Here is a 19113-nt window from a genome sequence, read left to right as displayed (position 1 = left end):
ACCTGAGCTGAAGGCAAACGCTTAACGTCTGAGCCACCCAGGCGCCCCATCAGATAAATAAAAATCTTTTAAAAAAGAAAAAAAAAAGAGCTGTCTTTAAAGGGGGCATGCCATACAGCTCCTTTTCTATCTTACAAGAAGACTGTTATAGAAATGAAATCCTTTGAGCTCCACATAAGAAAGGGCTACTTAAATTGCAAGTATTTTGTTGTCTTTTAAAAATTATAGTAGGGCGCCTGGGTGGCTCAGTTGGTTGGGCGACTGCCTTTGGCTCAGGTCATGATCCCGGAGACCCGGGACCGAGTCCCGCATCGGGCTCCCTGCTCGGCGGGGAGTCTGCTTCTCCCTCTGACCCTACCCCCTCTCAAGCTCTCTCTCTCAAATAAATAAATAAAATCTTAAAAAAAAAGATTATATAGGGTTTAAAAAAAAGCTACCTAAAGAAGCATTTCAGTGGCAAAAAAAAAAAAAAAAAAAAATTAAAAAAGAAAGAGAGGCACCTGGGTGGCTCAGTCATTAAGCGTCTGCCTTCGGCTCAGGTCATGCTCCCAGGGTCCTAGGATCGAGCCCCGCATCGGGCTCCCTGCTCAGTGGGAAGCCTGCTTCTCCCTCTCCCACTCCCCCTGCTTGTGTTCCCTCTCTCACTGTGTCTCTCTCTGTCAAATAAATAAAACCTTAAAAAAAAAAAATTATAGTACTACTTGGGGGAACTAAGGAGGATTGTAGAATGTGATGTAGATACTTAACATTAGTTGCAAGAACTCTGTGGACAAAAATGACAATATAGGTAATAGCTTGCCTTCCCTGATCCCCATTGTATTTTACTTAAATGAGCCCCATGCACTGTTCTGCCAGTACACCTAAGAAAATAGTCTGCAGTCCTTGGCATATTCCATCCCAGCAGTGTTATGCCCCTAACGTTGGCATTAGTGATTGAAGTGTTGATGCAACCTGCCAGTTATCTAGCCACCTGGCTGTTGCTAAGAGTTTTTCCCCAATATTTGGTATATGGCTTAAACAAGATTTAGATCTTTGCTTCCTGATTGTACTGAAACCTGCTCAGGGAGTGGTTAGCTTGGATTTAACTGGATATAGATGTTTTATATCTGACCTGGGTTGGAGCCAACTGTGTGTGTTTTTGCAGATTATTTGATGTATTCCTTCTACCCCCACCAACTTCCAGATACATACCTTCCATACATGCCCCCTCCCTTCTTAGTTTCTGCATCACAGGAAGCAGGAGTTTCAGACAGGGTGGATTGATGTGTGCAGCTGATCTAATATGCAAACCTATATCTATCCACTGTGCGAAGTTGATTAGCCTGAGGAAAGAAGGGCGAGGCAGAATGGCCCCGAGAGCTTCTTTTAACTGTCGGGTGTCATCTGGTGGCTATTGCTATGGAAGTCTGAGGCGCTCTCGGAGGTATCGCCTGGATGGGGGTCACTCCTAGCACCCAGGCAGAGAGAGTGGGCGGGGGAGCTGTAGAAGGAGCACTGCATCACCTGGCCCAGCTGTGGGATGCTTGGCTCCTGGCTTTGGGGTGGTAGCCAGGGGAGATAGGGACAGCTCTAACAAAGAGGAGCCGCGCAGGGGCCGGGGCCGCGGGTAGCTGGCCTATCCCCGGCGGCTGACCTCCCAGTGGGCCTCCCCAGTTGGCTGCTTGTCGGGTCGCTCTGCTGGCTCCCTGGCTTGCCATTGGCTGTGAGGACGGGAGGGGGTTTGCAGAGGGCCGGGATGGAGTTGAGGGGGCGGGGCTGGCTTCCGGCAGCAAAGGGGAGCAAGCGGCAGCCGGCTGGGGGAGGGGGTGTCGGCGCACCGCGGAGTACTGTGCTCAGAGAGCCTGGCGCTCAGAGCAGCCCCCTCCCCCTCCTCCTGCCAAGACCGCTATAAGCCCCTTCTCATCCCTCCTGCCCGGGCGGGGCGAGGAGGGTTGAGCTGCCCCAGGCGGGCGGGGCGGAGCCCGGAGCCCCACCGAGCGCTGCGGAGCGAACCTCACCTCCCTTCCAGGGCTCAAGGTGTGTGTGTGTGCTTTTTCTAATGCAACCCCGACTTCAGCCGACTTAACCTTGTGAGAAAAGGGGAAATGGAATGGGAAGTAAGAGCTCCACATCCCATCAGTTTATTTTGATTTTCTGATTCTACCCTTCATTCTTCTTTCCCTCCCATCATCTCGCCCCTGCAGCAGGGTAAGGAGATTCAGGACTCTTATCTCTTTTTTTACTGATATGTCGATCTCATATGTAGTAAAATGAACAGAGAAGAAAAGAGGAGCCCTTTCTTGTGTGGCATCTGATGCAGTAAACAGCGGGGTGGGGGGGAGAAAAAAAAAGGCTAGGAGTGGGTTTTTGGAACTGTACTGCATCTGTCCATTAAGGCTGTCTTCACCATTTTCATACTTGGGACTGCCTTAATCAGCAAAAACAATCTGAAAAGGAAGGAGGTGCTAGTGGAAAGAGGGAACAGCCCCTGTCAAATGGTGGTTCAAGGAAATCCTGATAGTTGTGAGAGATTAACTCTGCTAAAGTCTCTTCCTGAGTACCTTGTCACCGGCTTTGTTTAGTATTCAGCCCTTTTGGAGAAACCTAGCTAGAGTGAACAAACTTTGCTGTTAACTGAAACCTAAAAGTCCTGTCTATCTCTCCATAGGTTTATTTCTTACATCCATAGGTTCTCAGAGAGGCTAGTTTCTGCCATGAAAAACCAGACCAAACTTTAAAAAAATCCAGATGAATTTTGTTTAATTGGTTTATTTTTTAAAGTTTCCTCTCTGACCCAAACTTTATGAAATTGGGTGGCTGTAGCATTACAATTTAAATTATGTTTATCTTTTTTTAGTTCTTTTGCTTCTACAACTTATGGATCCCTTCTTTCTGAAGGACACAGAGCTTCAGCCAAAATCAGGAACCTCTTTATAAGTTTTTAATTGAGAGGAAAGTTATCAGTTGAAGATAGAGAACCCAAATTTTGTGATGTTAGAAACAAAGGGTGTGTCTGTCTGTCTGCCTGCCTGCCATTCTGTGGTGAGTGGCAGTGTTCTTGATAAACTTGCTTAATTTAACTGGGTGTTTTCTTTTCTTTTTTTTTAGAGATTTTTTTTTTTTTAAGATTATTTATTTATTTATTTGTCAGAGACACAATGAGAGAGGGAACACAAGCAGGGGGAGTGGAAGAGGGAGAAGCAGGCTTCCCGAGGAGCAGGGAGCCTGATGTGGGGCCCGATCCCAGGACCCCGGGATCATGACCCAAGCCAAAGGCAGATGCTCAACCGACTGAGCCACCCAGGCGCCCCAGAACTGGGTGTTTTCACCAAAGGTGTTTGGACCAGATTTATCTTAATGTTGATTAGCAAAGAGCTAGAATGCCAGATGGGATGAATATCAATTTTTGGCAGCACTTTGGTAAATACTAATTGAAATGATTGAGAGTTCATTCTTATAATCCAGGTTCAGTTTCCACAGTTTGTTCTAACTGGAGTTCACTTTTGAAGACAGAATTGATATGCTGGAGTTGTGTTACAATTTTAACTGGATCAGTGTTTTTCCTTTGCATTGATATATTGGATCTCTAATAAAGGGCAGTTTTTGGTGAAAGCAATTGTTATGAAGAGGGGTAATAGGGTAAGAAACCGTCTCAGTTGTGGAAACTTACTGGGGATCAGGAATCTTTTTTTTTTTTTTTATTTCAAGTAGCCTTACTACAGAATTGTACAAAAAAGTGGGCACCTGGCTGGCTCAGTCGGTAGAGTATGTGACTCTTTACCTCGCGGTTGTAAGTTCAAGCCCTACATTGGGTGTAGAGATTACTTAAAAAAAAAAAAAGTCTTTAAGAAAAAAAGAGAATTGTGCAAAAAAGTAGATTCACAGTAAACCTGTGTTGGATTTGGGATGTTTTGTTTATTACTCATTTATCCCTTATGACTCCATAATCATGTTTAAATTGAAAGGCTAAGAGGATCCCCAGATGTTTTCTTACCTAACTTGTTACTGAGAATAAACTATTAAAAATCACTGATTGAAGCTTTGACAGCTAACTACTGTATAAAACAAAACGCACTTTGATGTCTAAGCTATAGCAAGCTGAGGAAGTAACAAAAAAAAAAAGAAAATACTTGGAGGCCATATTAAAGCATGTATCACTTCAGCTTGCTTCTGCTAAAAAATAAGTTGCTGTCCTACTTGGTATCCTAGGTGGTTTTTTTGTCTACCCATGGGTAAGCAATTAATACAGCTTTGTAAGTTTACTTAATTTTTTTATATATCTGTTTTCTTGCCTGATTTGTGTAATCAATATTTTGCATGGTACAGTGATTTCCCCAAAGAATTTTCCCCAGGAGACAAAGGCTATGTATAGAACTAATCATAGGTGTATCTACACTGATCTCCAAATATCATTTAAAGGGGGATGGAACTCCTCAAATTTGGTCCTCTGCAAGGAAACAATTATATGAAGCCATGACTTCCCATAATCTCTTAGGTTGAGGGGACATGGTGCCGCTGAAGTTAAAGTAGCTGATTTAATTTTCTTTAGCAATCTGTTTTTATCCATCCTGATTATTTCTGTGAGTCACAGCTTAGAATGTGTTAAGAAAAAGGGCCCTGTGTTCTCTCTAAAGGGAGACTCGAGCCAGTCCCCCGTTCACATCAGAAGTATAAAATGATCCCCTTGAGAAGGTGAAGGAAAAGATTGGACCCTTGGCGTTGATTCTCATAATAATCAGCTTGAGTGTTGTAAGGTTTGGAATTGGGAAAAGCTTGCTCAAGATGGGGAAATATTAGAGGCAAAAAGAACTGGGAATGCTGCTATGTGAGAGACTTATTTAGAGACAATGAATGCATTCATATGGAGATGTGGTTGGTGGTAGTTTTAAGCTATTCAGCTTTGTCAGTCAGGTGTCTGAGACAATATTTTGTGTGTGCTTAAACCCAACCCCCTCTCCCAGGGGTTGACTCTTGGAAGCTGAATCTTTTGAGGAAGTTTCCTGTGAGTCTGAATCCAGAGGGTAGAGGACTTGGTAGAGTCTGTTATCTGCTCAGATAAAGACGGGGAATTGATTGCTGGTGAGTTACTGAACTCTTCCTAATGAATGGTTGCTAGGCAAAATGCATCTCAATCAGTTTAATCCTCAATAGTTTACAGGTCTGCTCTTGGTGAGGGCCAGAGCTGCCTTTCTAATGATACTGCCCTTTAAGAATCCTGTTGGATTTGCATATATGTTGCTCGGTGGCTCACCAAAAAAAAAAAGGAACAGAATGACTTATGGATCTCACTTCATCCATCTAAGAGAATTTAGCTTTTGGTAACATTGGGTCAGCGTTGTCTTTCTCCTGGATCAAGTGGTGAGTAGGGTTACTCTTCAATTGTAGGATACCACTGTATTTGATTATCTTTGGTTTTGTAACTAGTAAGGCAGTGAACTAACACATTCATTTTGGGAACAGGCCAGTGATAACACTGCCCTTGGGTCTGGATGGATGGAAAATAGGACAGAGTAAACAATTGAGGGCATAAATAATGAATCTTCCAACTGAGCCCTGGGAGAGTGAGGAGATTATCCTCAGAGCTGTTCAATCTGGCAGCGAAAGGGGAAAAGTCCACTGAATTAATTACCCTGTGTTTGATACTGCAGTTATTATGGGATTGTTAGAGCTATTCAAAACAGAGGTGCCTTTTATTTTTTTATTTTATTTTTTTAAGATTTTTGTTTATTTGAGAGAGAGCGCGTGCGTGTACAAGTGGCGAGGGGGCACAGGGAGATGTTGAAACAAACTCCCCGCTGAGCAGGGAGCCTGACCTGGGGCTCCATCCCAGGACCCCGGGATCATGACCCTAGCCCAAGGCATATGGTTAACCGACTGAGCCACCCAGGTGCCCCCAGAGGTTTTAACCATTTTTTTGTTTTGTTTTTTTTAAAACCACTCAAATTGCTCATCTTTTTAGAATATAGGCCTTTGCTCCTTCCCCCAGCTTTGATCTATATGTTAGCATTCGGTGAATACTGGACAGTCTGTTTGGCCAGATCTTAGAATTTTACTTACTGGGAGGTTTCATTAGCTATAAATACATGTGGTAATAGAAGAAAATGGAGAAAGCCTGTATCTGGTTTAAAAAAATTATTTAATTTCTTTAGTACATATTGTATGTATCTTTACTACATATTATACTTTGAAATTAAATGTGGAGTTGTAGGGTAGCATTATATGACAACTCACAAAAGGTTAAGACGAGTTTCTTCAACCCAAGAGTCATTTCCAGTATTGACACAAACATTTTTACTTTTAGTTTCATTCAGTGAATGAAATAAGCGGTCTCAGTGTTTTCAGCATTTCTCTGAAGTAGGAAGAATAATGCCCTGAGAATGTCTAAATAACTTAGTGATTCAGTAGTGAAGCCAGACCCAGAGCCAAAGTCTCTGAATTCTTCCTTTGAATTTCTAATATATTTATTATTTTTTTTAAAGTAAGCTCTGTGCCCAAGGTGGGGCTTGAACTTACCACCCTGAGATCAAGAGTCACAGGCTCTACTGACTGAGTCAGCCAGGTGCCCTGAATTTTTAATATATTTAATTCTTCTCTCGAAGAACTCCTTTCAGGATCCTTATTTGAAGTGACTTGAAATTTTCCTGTTTCTGCCGTGAGAGGCTGTTTTTACTTCTCTAGTTGTGAAGGAAATCCAAAGACCAAGATGCCATTATCAGTCAAGAGGAGGAGGAAGGTTCAGGTTGAGGTGTTGGAGGAGTTAAAAGACTGAGCTGTAAGGCAAGGCCAAATTGAAGTTTTATGTTATTTGGTGCTGATGGATCTCAGGGAGGGAGCTTTGGGCCTATTAGATCAAATTCAGGCATGGTTGAGTTTGTTACATGTCAACCTAGCTGAAAAGGGCAGAGGCATCTTTACAACACGTGGGCAGAACTCTAGTTAAGGATTCATTCCTGATCAGGGAATACATTTGGTTCTTGATTATTCATGCAGAAGGGCAAACAGGCAAAGTACAGATAGGTAAAATCCAAAGATATTCCTACCAATAGCTTTAATAACTTCCTCTGCCTTTTTTTTTTTTTTTTTTTTTTTTTTTACTTCCTCTGGTTGGTTTTTAACTAGGATTTTCTGAACAAAGTGATTAGAGATTTGTTTTCTTTCTCTGGTCGTTCAAGAGACCAGTAAGATATCCACAAGCTTGAATTAAACTTAGTGTTTTGATCATCAAAAGTAATATATAACTCATTACTGGACCTAGAAAAGTTTAGCTCAGTTTAGTATCCTTGAGATTATTTATTTTTTTAAGACTTTGACCCTTGTTATCTAATTACACTGAGGTCCTGTGGAGAATTGAGATCTTCCAAGTAGATCATAGATAAACTAGCTTTCGGTACTAGCATGTCTTCTTTGTTGGCATCTTCTGGCCCCACAGTATTGGCCAATCATTCATATGTGGGCAAGCCGTAGATAACCAAAGAAGTGTTACCAAAGCAAACCCCTCCTCTTAACACTGGACTGTATATACTCTAATGATGAGAACTGTTGGCCAAAATGAAATCCATTTAGAAGTCAGATGTCAGGTTGTGATTAAAGTAGTACTATACATTATAAATTTCAAAACTAAGGATTTCTTTAAGTGCTATTTGGTGGGAAAATGTTTCTCTCTCTCTCTCTCTCACAGTGGAAGATCAACTGAATATTATAGCAGATTTAAAAGGCAAGGTTTCCACGACCAATCACTAATTCTTTGCACTGAGCAAAGTGGTTTTGAAGATCAGTTGCTGATCTGAGTGAAGATCAGATTTTATGCCACTTGGAGAATTGAAGGGATTTCAACACTATCCCTGTTGCTTCAGAGGAGAAGCATAAGTGTTGTTAGTCATAACTTAAGTTTCTTCTTTCCTTCCAAAAGCTAAAGTATTTTTTCCATTGGCAGTTCACTTATCACTTATGTAAAGGATAGAACTTAATCTATTTTTAAAGGACAGAGGTATCAAGACTGTGCGAAGTTAAAGACAGCTCATCCCAGGTCACAGTAAATCAATGGAAAAGATACATTTCCTGAGTTCCTGAAAGGACTGTCTGTATTAACCAGCTATTCAGCTGGGAGTGGATGTACTATTGTGAAGACATTAATTTTGTAGCTGTGAAGGTACTGGGGCTTTTGCTTATCTTATTCTCCCAGAACCTTTTTCATTCAGCAGAAAGTGGGACCAGTGGATTAATGAAGAATCCATACCTTGGTTTTAACCTGTCCTGCTAGGTGTTACTGTGCATTCACTAAAGTGCTTTACAAAGGATTTTGGTACTTACGTTTCATTCAATCCCTGTGAGATTATGGTGCAGTTGGGAGTGTGATGGTGTGTTAGAACATTTCTGCAGAGAGACAAAAGGAACCTTTCCTTTTAAGAAACGCTCTTCACCTATTTCCATAGCCCATGGCAAAATTAAGTTGGAACAAGTTGCTTTTTCAGCAGGCTGTATTTAATTTTTGCCTCTTCTCCAAGCTAAACAAATGTCCCTACTGAAATATATCATTCTTATCATAGTATGTTTTGGGGAGATTGTTCCAAGTGCACTTGGAAGTAAGAAGTTGATGCCACTTAAGCGTGCACACCAATTCTGTAATTCTCTGAAATTCTGTTTCCACCAACTGCCTCCATCCCCCCGTCTGTCCACATCGGCTCATCTCTCAGCTTCCCACAACTAGTTAAGAAAGTACCATTGCTCAAACAGGGAAATAGTAGTCTTTATCAAAGTCTATCAAAGAGTTGTGTGTAATAATGCAACACACAGGCTTGCATTATTTTGTTGCATTATTGCTTGAAGAGTATTTCTGCATTACAGAAATAAGCTTCCACTCTTCTGAACAAGTTGGTAAGTTGCTTTTTATTAGAAGGGCAAGTGTCTATGAGTTAAGCTTGAAATGAGAGAGAGGACAACTATATTGATTATAGTTTAATTGCATTAAAAAAATCTGTTGTTGGGACGCCTGGGTGGCTCAGCCGGTTAAGCATCTGCCTTCGGCTCAGGTCATGATCCCGGGGTCCTGGGATCAAGTCCTGCATCTGGCTCCCTGCTTGGTAAGGAGCTTGCTTCTCCCTCTCCCTCTGTCTGCCGCTCCCCCTGCTTGTGTACGTGCACGCCCTCACTCGCTCTCTCTGACAAATAAATAAAATCTTAAAAAAAATCTGTTATGATATTAAAAGCTGTATTGCTGTCTTGCACTGAAACTAGCAGATAAGCCATGGAGAACTACAGTTTTTCAGTGAGGGCCACTCTTAACTATGCCATTTAAAATCGCTATCCCATCCAGTATGCCCCATCTCTTACACTGCTTTGTTTTTCTTTCTGTAGCATTTATCACCTTCTAAGAGTCTATGTAACTTACCTGCTCATTAAATTTGTCTGACCCTCCCATTCTACCCCATGTAAAAATGGAAGCATGAGTTTTTGTTTGTTTTGTTCTTTGCTAAGTCCCTCATTCCTGGGGCAATGTCTTGTTACATAGTAGGTGCTCAGTAAATATTGGTATGAATTAATTGGAGAGGTACTCTTTAAAAGATACCTGAGGATTAGAATTGGAGTATATGGGAAGAGATTATTGTCTTACTGGAGCTAGTACTAAATTAGGGATCACATTTCTTGACTAGCTTAAGGGAAAGACTTATGTGAAAAAAAACCTCAAGGAATTTGGGGTTAATTAGCCCAGATTAGGGAAATGACAGATATTTTATAGTGTGAAATATGAAGGAGCATTTTATAAAGATAGATGACTAGCTCTTTTTTTTTTTTTTTTTTTTTTTAAAGATTTTATTTATTTATTTGAGAGAGAGAATGAGATAGAGAGAGAGCATGAGAAGGGGGAGGGTCAGAGGGAGAAGCAGACTCCCCGCCAAGCAGGGAGTCCGATGCGGGACTCGATCCCGGGACTCCAGGATCATGACCTGAGCCGAAGGCAGTGGCTTAACCAACTGAGCCACCCAGGCGCCCTGATGACTAGCTCTTATTCACCTTGAAGAGGACCAAGGAATAGGCTGAAGCTCCTGAACAATGAATAATAAGACATGCAGAAAAATTTCCTGATTTTGAAATAAATACTAGAACAGGTGACCAAAGAAGGATGGTTTCTCAGAATTGATTTTCAGCTGTGGCACCATGTTGGAGGCAGTGGGGAGAACGGAAAGAGAGAGCCAGGGGTCAGAAAACCTGGTTGTAGTCTAGGCATTTAATGAGCTTTTCCTACTTTCTTTTATCTCTGAAAATGGGACTATTGATCCTTGCCCAAACTATCTCATAGGGCATTTGAGAAAATCAAGTGAGAGAATTCATGTGAAAGCACTTCGAAAATTATGAACCTTTCTACAAAAGTAAGCAGTCATTAATGACCGTATAAAATCACCTTTGTTAGTAATTTAGAGTCATGGAATCTGGAAGATGGTTTAATGATCGATCATCTAGTTCAAATTCTTAGCTCCTGAAAATAAATTTTCCATCATTTTTTTTTCATGACTCTGAGATCAACACCTGAGCTGAAGTCAAGGGGGTCAGATGCTTAACTGACTGAACCACCCAGGCGCCCCTCTTTTCCATCATTCTTAAAGAGTAGTCATGGCTTTTGCTTCAGCATTTCTAGTACTGTGCCACTATTGAATAAGCTCATTGTTGTTTATGTTCATCTAAAATTGCCTTTCTTCAGACTTTACTAATCTGTTTTTGAGCTCAGAAATAAATCTACTCCCTCCTTTGTATGATGGCCCTCTCAGGGCACCCTTGTTTAAGATCTTCATCATCTCTTACCCCGAAATCACTGTAGCCACTTAACTGATTTCTGCCATCTCCTGTTTGTCTTTCACATTTTCAGCAGATTTATTTATTTATTCTTTCAATGACCCCATTTATTTGAGAGAGACAGAGAGAGAAGGAGAGACAGTGAGAGAGTACAAGTGGGGAGGAGAGGGAGAAGCAGGCTCCCTGCAGAGCAAGGAGCCCGATGCAGGGCTTGATCCCAGGACCCCAGGATCATGACCCAAGCCGAAGGAAGACGCTTAACCGATTGAGCCACCCAGGTGCCCCCAGCAGATTGATTAAGACATTTGATCATGTTACTCTCCTTGAAACCTGTCCCTATCTCCCCATGGCTTCAGGATAAAGTCTGACATTAGCTAATAATAATTATAACTACCATCATTGAGCATAGACACTGTACTAAACACTTTATGAATATAATCTTATGTAATTATCACAGTTATTCTGTAAGGTGTTGGGACTACTTTTATACTATTTTAATGGTAAGAATATTGGGCTGTGACTCCAACCCAGCTTTATTCTTTTTTCTTTTTTTTTTAATTTTATTTATTTATTTTAGAGAGAGAGACAGCACAAGTGGGAGAGGGAGAGAGAGAGAGAGAATATCTCAAGCAGGCTCCACGCTTAGTGCGGAGCCCAACGCAGGGCTCGATCCCAGGACCTTGAGATCATGACCTGAGCAAAACCAAGAGTCAGCCGCTTAACTGTACCACCCAGGTGCCCCAACCCAGCTTTATTCTTAATCTGCTCTTCTGTCCCTCTAGTATGAAATATAAGGCTCTTCATAATTTGGCACATCAGGCTCATCTCCAGGTTTGGCATATACATCCAACACCCAGCTCTTCATACCATACCATACCATACCATTTGTGGTTTCCCAAACATGCATTTAGTTACGCTAGTTTTCCAGTGTAGTCGTGCATGCCTTTCATTATGCTAGGAGTAGTTTACCCTTCTCAGTCTGGTAAATTCTTACTTGGCTTTCAGTGATCCATGTTGTTGTTCTCCCTTCTTTCTCACTGTTCCTTGGAAGTAATTTGTTTCATTATTTTGATTTTCAAACAACTTTATCCACTTTTTTTTTTTTAAGATTTTATTTATTTGTCAGAGAGAGCGAGAGAGCACAAGTAGGGAGAGCAGTAGAGGGAGAGGGAGAAGCAGGCTTCCCGCGGAGCAGGGAGCCTGATGCGGGGCTTGATCCCAGGACCCTGGGATCATGACCTGAGCTGAAAGCAGATGCTTAACCATCTGAACCACCCAAGTGCCACCACTTTTTTTTTCTTATTGAAGTATAATTGATGTGTATAGCATTGTATTAGTTTAAGATGTACAACATAATGATTTGATATTGCATATACTGTGAAACGTTCACCACAGTAATCCCGTTTCTCACCAGGGATTTTGTCTGCCATATTTGTATTCCCAGTGCATAGTACTGCCACAGTGCCTCCTACATCACAGTTGCTCAGGGACTGAATGAATGAAGGATGTTCCTACTAAGTGTTCTCTTTTTCCATTTACTACCCATATTACAGTTTCTAGGTCCCTCTCTGTTTATTATATCTTGGCTGAGCTATTCCTAGGCTTTCCTCTATTTCCATCAGAAAGTGTATTTTAATGACTGCAGGAAGTGAACTGCAACCTTCCAAAATAACTTTTAACGAAAAATGTACCAAATGAGCAGGTTGTCCAGCTGCTGCTTTGGGAAAGGTTCTTACTGCATTAATTTCTAGCCACCTCCTTGCCAGAATAGAGCCCAAATAAAATAAAAATAAGCAGAGAAGGGGCACCTGGCTCTTCAGTTGGTAGAGCATGCGACTCTTGATCTCTGGGTTGTGAGTTAGAGTCCCACATTGGGTGTAGGGATTACTTAAAAATAAAAAACTTGAGGGATGCCTGGGTGGCTCAGTCGTTAAACGTCTGCCTTCGGCTTAGGTCATGATCCCAGCGTCCTGGGATCGAGCCCCACATCGGGCTCTCTGCTCCGCGGGAAGCCTGCTCCTCCCTCTCCCACTCCCCCTGCTTGTGTTCCTGCTCTCGCTATCTCTCTCTCTGTCAAATAAATAAATAAAATCTTTAAAAAATAAATAAATAAAAAACTTGGGGCACCTGGGTGGCTCAGTCATTAAGCGTCTGCCTTCGGCTCAGGTCATGATCCCAGTGTCCTGGGATCAAGCCCCGCATCGGGCTCCCTGCTCCGCGGGAAGCCTGCTTCTCCCTCTCCCACTCCCCCTGCTTGTGTTCCCTCTCTCGCTGTGTCTGTCTCTGTCAAATAAATAAATAAAATCTTTAAAACAATAAATAAATAAAAATTAAAAAACTTAAGAAAAAGAAGCAGAGAAAAAACAAGCAGAGGTAAGTGCTTTGTACCTGCTTTTCTCTTTTACTTTCTGTCACCTCAGCAAGGTCATCCCAATTTATAAGTCACTGTTGATATAAAGACCACAATTTTCCCCTTTCTGTAAAACAGAATGGTTTCCTAAGACTCCACAATACCCTTAAGGGAGTCTTAGTCCCTTGGGCTGTCACACAATTGAAAAGCAGAGAGTCTGGTACTAAATTCCAGGGGAAAGGGTGCATCTCTTACCCAGATTTGAAGGCGAATGAGTCAGGCAGCAGGAATCTATCAGCTCCAAAGTCTAAATCTATCAGCTCCAAAGTCTATTCAAAAGTGATTTAATCTTTACTGTTGAAGCAGATCAGCAATGCCATTTGCCTGTCTAAAAAATGAGATTACACAGGATTCTCTTAAAAGAAGATAAATTATTAGTGTAATAGTAGTTCCTGTCCTTGTATAATGTCTCTTCTTAGTACTACATGTTAGTGTCACAGGGCGCATCTAGTGCATAGTACTCGGGTGTAGAGATCGGGCCACAGTGCCTCACTTAGGGTGGTTAGGGTAAATATACCAATTCTCAGCAACTCTCAGCCTAAATGGACTTGGTTATTGTTAAAATTCATCTTTATCAAAGGAAGCACTGGTTAATGATTTTTCTCCTGGCTCAACATGCTGGGCATTAGCTGCTGAGTGATTTGCAGTGAGGAAACCATGAGACCAATTTCTTGTTTGTCCACAAATTATCATTAGCAGTTTCATTTGCAGATTGAAGAAGCAGGAGTGGGCTGTGTGCCAGTTGCAGCTTCCCTCCGATTAGGGCGTTAGTTCAATTATGTCCAATTAACTTTTATTGCAGATAGTGGTGATAATTACTTGCAAGTCAGTTTTTTGGCTGCAGTTATCCCAAGGCTGAAGTATGAACTTGATGGATTTTAATAACCAGAATGACACATTTTATTCCCTCCCTCCACTGTAGTTATTTCTTTTTTCCAAGACCTCTTTTAGACAGATCAAAGCATTGTAAAAGTTCATCTCACAATTAAAACGTATTGTCCTTCTTTTGAAGAGCTGTGTAGGGTCATATTTTAGAAGAATCTGTTAGAAGCAGCTTTAATGGCTTTTTATATTCTGAGATCATACCCTTGAGTTCATTGCTGCTTATTGTAAGAGAACAGACTGAGATGGAACTGAATGTCATTCACAACAATATGTGCTTATTGTAAGATTATAGTAATTGGCAAGGTGCAGTCTAGTCTTCTGCTTGCATATGAAATCCTCTTCGAAGTGCAAAAGTAAGCTTTTGTTTGGGGCACTTTTATAGATTTTTTTATTTTTTATTTATTTATTTATTTTTTAAATCTTTTATTTATTTATTTGACAGAGAGAGACACAGCGCGAGAGGGAACACAAGCAGGGGGAGTGGGAGAGGGCACCCCTATAGATTTTTTTAAAGATTTATTTATTTGAGGGGTGGAGAGAGGCGTGCACAAGTTGGGGGGCCAGAGGGAAAGGGAGAGAGAGAATCTCAAGCAGACCCCATGCTGAGCATGGAGCCTGATGTGGGTTGATCCCACGACCCTAAGATCGTGGCCTGAGCAGAAATTAAGAGACGGCCGCTTAGGGGCGCCTGGGTGGCTCAGTCATTAAGCGTCTGCCTTCGGCTCAGGTCGTGATTCCGGGTCCTGGGATCAAGCCCCGCATCGGGCTCCCTGCTCGGCGGGAAGCCTGCTTCTCCCTCTCCCACTCCCACTGCTTGTATTCCTTCTCTCGCTGTGTCTTTCTCTGTCAAATAAATAAATAAAATCTTAAAAAAAAAAAAAAAAAAGAGAGACGGCCGCTTAACCGACTGAGCCACCCAGGTGCTCCTATTTGGGGCACTTACTTATTTCCTTATTTATTTGAGAGAGAGAGCATGAGCGGGGGGAGGGGCAGAGGGATAAGCAGACTCCCCGCTGAGCAGGGAGCCTGACATGGGGCTCAATCCCAGGATCCTGAGATCATGAACTGAGCTGAAGTCAGATGCTTAACCAACTGAGCTACCCAGGCACCCATTTGAGGCACTTTTAAAATCAGTAGCGCACTAAGGATACATTTCGTTAGCATATAGGAATTTTATGTATGTTATTTAAAAAAATTTTTTTTTACTATTACAAAAGTTTATGTAACAAAATAGTCCAATATGAAAATGCTTATGACCTGGTTTTTATATTGTAGTAAAACAGGTGCTATGGAGAGGGGACATGTGGAAGCAGTTGATTTCTTCTGGTGAACACACCTGTTGGTTTTTTTGTTTGTTTGTTTGTTTGTTTTTTAAGATTTTATTTATTCACTTGACAGAGAGAGCACAAGCAGGGGGAGTGGCAGGCAGAGGGGGAAGGAGAAGCAGGCTCCCTGCTATGCAAGGAGCCCAGCGCGGGGGCTAGATCCCAGGACTCTGGGATCATGCCTCAGGCCAAAGACAGCTGCTCAACCAACTGAGCCACCCAGGTATCCCAAACATACCCGTTTATGCTTGTTCCAAGGCTTCTAACATGATGGTGCTATTTCCTCCTGTTACCACCATTCCAGTATATTGTTCTGTTGCTCACTAGTTGCCATCTCTATACATTCACCTATCACAAGATTCATAAAGGGATTAAACCCTTGCAGTATTCCTTGGACATGTCTGCCACCATTTAATTTCAGTGATAATTTTTTGTCCATAAATTTTTTCTACTTGGGAGGGGGAGCTTTGCTCTTGATGTCTACTCAGTAAGCTCAAAGATGCCTCCCTAAAAAATTTTTTTAATTTTAGCTGTTATTTTAATAGAAAGTTGCATAATACCTTAGGAAACATCCTTGCTAGGTGGAGAGAGACGGAAGGAATAGTTTGTCTTTTTCTGAAGATGACAAAGTCCCTTCCCTATTTTTTTTTAAGACTTTCCTATTGTTTGATGGTAATCCTGCAAAGTAAATGGTCTTATAAGCAAAATCTTACCTCCTTAACATGCAAAAAACTAAAGTCGATTCCAAACTGGGACTGTTCCTAGATCTTCAGGTGACTTACTGTTTCTTTCATTTCGGATGTCCTTGCTCCCCTTAGTGTCCTTTGTTGCTAGGCTTTCTTCCCAAGGGCTCATCAGTCTTCTTAGATACTTCATGAATGTGGCTGCGTAAAAGTTTTGTTGAGAATAAGTGGCCAAGGAGTATGGCAGTGCATTTTTTTTTTTTAAGATTTTATTTATTTATTTGACAGAGAGACACGGCCAGAGAGGGAACACAAGCAAGGGGGAGTGGGAGAGGGAGAAGCAGGCTTCCCACGGAGCAGGGAGCCCAATGCAGGGCTCGATCCCAGGACCCTGGGATCATGACCTGAGCTGAAGGCAGATGCCGAACGACTGAGCCACCCAGGTGCCCCACAATGCATTTTAAGAGCTTGCTTTTCTTAGTGTTTGTGTGAAGTAAAGGAAGAAAGTTCATGGCTGCTTGGAGAAGGGCCGTAATAACAGTTGCTTCTCCTCCAAAGCTTCCCTGATCACACTAAAAAGGAAAGAAGAGGAAGGGGTGAATGATAAACATCATTGTTGCACAACTTCAAAGCTCTTCATTGACTGTTACTGAAAACCTTTCTGCTGTAGAATAACCGAGACTGCCTGCGGGCTGCTGTTGGTGTGAAAGTGGAGACACTAGTTATAGTGGGTGCTTTCAGGAAGTCTGGAGATAAAGTTTATGATGTCATTTGAGACTTTTTGTATAGTGGGAGGAAAGAGTATCAAAACTCTGTTCCACTCTGGAAGCTACAAGGATTTCCCTTATAGCATAGGGGTTTGCGTGACACTTGTGATGAGGTTCAGGATGTGTGCTTAGAAGGAAAGGCCTTGCAGAACTCTTACTGAAACATGAACATGAACTTGATGGAAATGCTAGTGAATGTCAGGCCTGAAAAAGGAGGGTTATTACTAGGGCCCCTTCAGGATAGACATTTCTTTTGGAACCTTTCCAAAAGTGAAATTCTCCATCTCTAAGTAAGAGGGTGGCATTGAAGGCCACACAGTGGAAGCATTGCCAGAACAGAGTGGAGGTTGGGAGAAAATCTGAAGTATAGGCACTGGAGAAAATGTGATTTAGGTAAGTGTTGAAGAGAAATTGGAAGTTGATGAGGCAGAAAGATACAGGAAACCTATTCCAGATGGCAAGAACCCCACATGTCAGCACTCACCAATGTAGAGGGAAGTTACCTGCATTAAGATGAAATATAATGGTTACCAACAGACCATTCTCTCCAACTCTTCTTTATGATCTCCAGCCCCCACCCCCTTTGCATACTTCAACACTGCTGCCTGTTTGTTTATTTTTGCCATTTTTGTTATTTTTTGGAAGTGAAAGAGTTTATTGAAGATGTGGAGAGATACAGATGGAGTGTCTAGGAGACTCAGAAAGGAAAAAAGGAGCCATGAGTCTCCTTTTTTGTGTATTTTTTGTTTTGTTTTTAAAATAAAATGGCCAGGGGCACCTGAGTGGCTCAGTCGGTTAAGTGTCTGCCTTCAGCTCAGATCATGATCCCGAGGTCTTGGGATCGAGCCCTGCATCAGGCTCCTTGCTCAGCAGGAAGCCTGCTTCTCCCTCTCCCACTGGCCCTCCCCACTTCTTGTGCTCTCTTTCTCTCTCAAATAAATAAGTAAAATCTTTAAAATAAAATAAAATGCCTGGAAACAATCTCAAAAAATTACAGAAAAGTTGCAAGTACAGTACAAAGAATATTTTTCTTCCTTAAATCATTTGACCTGATTGCTTCATTATCTCAGAATACTTTAGTGTTTATCCTCTACAAACAAGGACACACCAGCATTACCACAGTACAGCCATCAAAATCAGGAAGTTAACATTGATACATTGCTATCATATAATTCTCAGACCCCTCTCAGATGGTACTACTTGTACCAGTAACGTCCTTCATTGCAGTAAGGATCCAGTTCAGAATCACACGTTGCATTTATTTATTTATTTAAAGTGGTTTTTGGGGGCGCCTGGGTGGCTCAGTCGTTAAGTGTCTGCCTTCGGCTCAGGTCATGATCCCAGGGTCCTGGGATCGAGCCCCGCATTGGGCTCCCTGCTCAGCGGGAAGCCTGCTTCTCTCTTTCCCACTTCCCCTGCTTGTGTTCCCTCTCTCGCTGTGTCTCTCTCTGTCAAATAAATAAATAAAATATTAAAAAAAAAAAAAGTGGTTGTTGTTTGTTTATTTAAGTAAACTCTACTCCCAGTGTGGGGCTTGAACTCACAACCCCGAGATCTGGAGTTATGTGCTCTACCAATTTAGCCAGCAAGGCGCCCCACACATTGCATTTATTTGTATGTATTCTTGGTCTCCTTCAATCTGGAACAGTTCTTCAGGCCTTTGACTTTCATGATCTTAATGCTACTAACAGTTATTATGTAGAAAGTCCCTCAATTAAGGATTGTCTGATGGTTCATCGTGTTTAATTTAGGTTATATATCTTCAGCAGGAATATTACAAGAGTGATGCTGTGTTCTTCATTGCATAATTTTAAGAAGTGCAGATTTTTGAGGCACCTGGGCGGCTCAGTCATTAAGCGTCTGTCTTCGGCTCGGGTCATGATCCCAGGGTTCTGAGATCGAGCCCCGCATAGGGCTCCCTGCTCAGCAGGAAGCCTGCTTCTGCCTCTCCCACTCCCCCTGCTTGTGTTCCCTCTCGCTGTCTCTCTCTCTCTCTTTCTCTCTGTCAAATAAATAAATAAAATCTTTAAAAAAAAAAAAGTGCAGAATTTTTATGTGTCCTATTTCTGGTAATGTTCAATCACTTGATTAAGGTGGTGCCTGCTAGGCATTTCTAATGTAAAGTTACTCTTTTTCCCTTTTTAATTAGTAAGTATTTTGGAAGGAGATACCTTTTTTTTTTTTTTTAAGTTGGCTCCATGCCCAACGTGGGGCTTGAACTCATGACCCTGAGATCAAGAGTCCCATGCTCCACCAGCTGAGCCAGCCAGATGCCC

At 41.9% G+C, this 19113-nt stretch overlaps 1 protein-coding gene and 1 pseudogene across 3 annotated transcripts in view; one reads left to right on the top strand and one right to left on the bottom strand.

The window, feature by feature from the left end:
* FAM222B (family with sequence similarity 222 member B) overlaps nucleotides 1–19113 on the top strand; it is a 76280-nt gene that overhangs the window by 30195 nt on the left and 26972 nt on the right. The window contains exon 1 of one of the 3 annotated variants that reach the window (XM_032428588.1): nucleotides 1776–2016. The exons of the other annotated variants lie outside the window; for them this stretch is intronic. The gene's annotated coding sequence lies outside the window, so the exon portion shown is untranslated. Of the gene's footprint in view, nucleotides 1–1775; nucleotides 2017–19113 lie in introns of those variants that run through there. 3 annotated transcript variants of the gene reach the window in all.
* On the bottom strand, nucleotides 15577–16355 carry LOC116647319 (annotated as a pseudogene).

Source organism: Phoca vitulina, unplaced genomic scaffold (assembly GCF_004348235.1).
Source record: "Phoca vitulina isolate PV1807 unplaced genomic scaffold, GSC_HSeal_1.0 scaffold40, whole genome shotgun sequence".
NCBI lineage: Eukaryota > Metazoa > Chordata > Mammalia > Carnivora > Phocidae > Phoca > Phoca vitulina.
Note: the sequence above shows the minus strand (reverse complement) of the source record. Positions and strands in the feature narration are given on the sequence as shown.